The following is a 2,333-nucleotide window of genomic DNA, read 5'->3' as shown; positions in this document are numbered from 1 at the left end:
TTGCTTAGGGCACAAAAACTTAAAGAATTATAAAAGAGTTACGGTACCCGGTATTCTTAACAGATAGTTAACATACATAAACGCACACAGAAATAAATATGCCCTAAGCAACTATTGTCTATTTATGGAGCAATAAACTTTATTCTTTTGACACATTTTAGACCCCTTGCATCACTTTCCTCGATCTGTCTTTGCAATTGCTAAGTCCATGGTTTAATATAACCATCAGGACCCATTTCCACCGTTGTGGGTTAAAATTAACCCTAGCGTTAGCTTTTGCCCCTAAGGGTGAAATTTTCAACTCAAGAGTTAACCGAGGTATGGAACCAGGTCCAGGGGTCAGTTGCTCAAAAGTTGGTCAGAGCTAACCAGTGGATAAACACGCCAAAATAACAATTGAAATTGCCTTTTACCATGGTATTTGTCCACCAGTTAACTCTAACCAACTTTTGGGCAACTGCAAATCCCACCACCCCGATAAATACTATGATTTAATTGTCTCTGTAAATTATCCACTGATTAACTCTCATCAACATTTGAGCAACTGGGCCCAGGAATAAACCTTAAGTTTGGAAGACCTAAGTTAAGATAACGTCTTTTCTAAGTAGTTCCCCAGTAAGTACTACTTTTCCAACCATGTCTTGATTACCGCGTTGATAAATGCAAATCAAAATAGTTCAATTCAAACCTTTGAAATATTTCCAATTTTTCAACATGGTAAATCATTTTTCATTAAACTGTCATTATTTGACGGGATTTACAGGATCAACGCATCTAAGTACTCGCATTGATTTAATTCAAGTTAGACTACAGATACAGTGGTACTGAGCTTGTTGCTTTGAGCAAGTTATAAGTTGTTAATAATACGACTTTCTATTGTACGAGCGTCTCGTTTACGATTTAATCAAGCTATCAGTATCCACCACGAATTACCCGAAATCGTTTTGATGTGCATGCATCCACGTAGCCCTTCAATCAGTCAACCATCGAGCTCACCATAATTGCTTTCAATTTTCTTGACTTCAATAATGGTCTTCAATCTAGTCAAATTTCGTCGATATTGTGACGTTTCTGCATTGTTACGATGGCTTACTTGGCGAGATACTAGGAATATGGCCCCAGGCTTTCATTTCCTAACATCAAAACACGTATCGCCAACCAACTTTGAATTGCGGTCAAATCCTTGCTGAAAGATGTCAATTTTCCATCTTTATACAGCTCAGAATGATTTCGTGCTGTTAACAGCGAGTCTCACTCCGGGGTGATTTCCGACATTTACTCACGCGATCAAATCCATTGAGCAGTTAAGGAAACACTCAATAGTACGTGCTGAAAACAGAAATGATTGTCCTCGAGACGTTGCGGGTTAACAGTAGTGAAAGTGTGATTTATAGCAACATCATTTACTACGAAGCCTCATCGACAATGGTCTGTCACAATGATTCGCCAGATTCGAAATATATCTAAATTCGCATACTTGTAATGTGGGCCTAACTGAGCTTATTGTAACTAAATTTAGTCAAAATCAATCCAAAAACAGCTCTGGTCGGCATGCAAGTGTTGCAGTACACGTACCGGTATTCGCATTTACCACTTTTCATCAAATAAACTCCGTTCCCTCAAGGAAAGACTCGGGAGGGGCAGTTGATATACAGTGAATTTGGAAACCGGTATGGAATTTGGAATTCGGAGGACAAAAACCTGGGTAACCTCAAATACATGTATGGAAATATGTCCTATGTCAGTTCTGATAATTATAAAATATCGTGACAATAAGTTAAAACCGGTTGATAGTTTCCTCAAAAAAACCTTTTTCACATCTACACATGAAGATTGATGACCTAAAGGTGTCCCACCTATTGCGTAAATATTGACTGATCAAAAACCCTGTCAGATATGTTAAAAGATTTTTTCCCAAAATATATCTATCACAAATTTCAATGAATAATGACTAATCATTAGTAAGTTAAAGGTCTTGACGATGAACCCTAAGGGCAAAAATATACGTAGGAAACATCAAGAAAATTTTTAGCTGTCTTGATTCTGATCAGGCCTAAAATGACATTTTTGAACAAAAAAAGTAACAAGAAAGCCATCTTGTTCCTAATTGACCTAATCTTCTTGTGCTGCTAGCCCTGTCACTGTGTATGTGCTTGCAGCACCCTGTGCAGAGGCCTGTCACTGCGTATGTGCTTGCAGCGCCCAGTGCGGACCATATTTTCCCTAAAAAATTATATTTTTCAAATTATTCTAAATTGTGATTTTAATAGTTTTATAAAAAATTGTGATATTCCAACTTGAAAATCAGCGAAAAAAACGAAATACAATTTTTG

The sequence above is a fragment of the Tubulanus polymorphus genome, chromosome 1 (genome assembly GCF_964204645.1).
Source record: "Tubulanus polymorphus chromosome 1, tnTubPoly1.2, whole genome shotgun sequence".
In the NCBI taxonomy this organism is placed as follows: domain Eukaryota; kingdom Metazoa; phylum Nemertea; class Palaeonemertea; order Tubulaniformes; family Tubulanidae; genus Tubulanus; species Tubulanus polymorphus.
Note: the sequence above shows the minus strand (reverse complement) of the source record.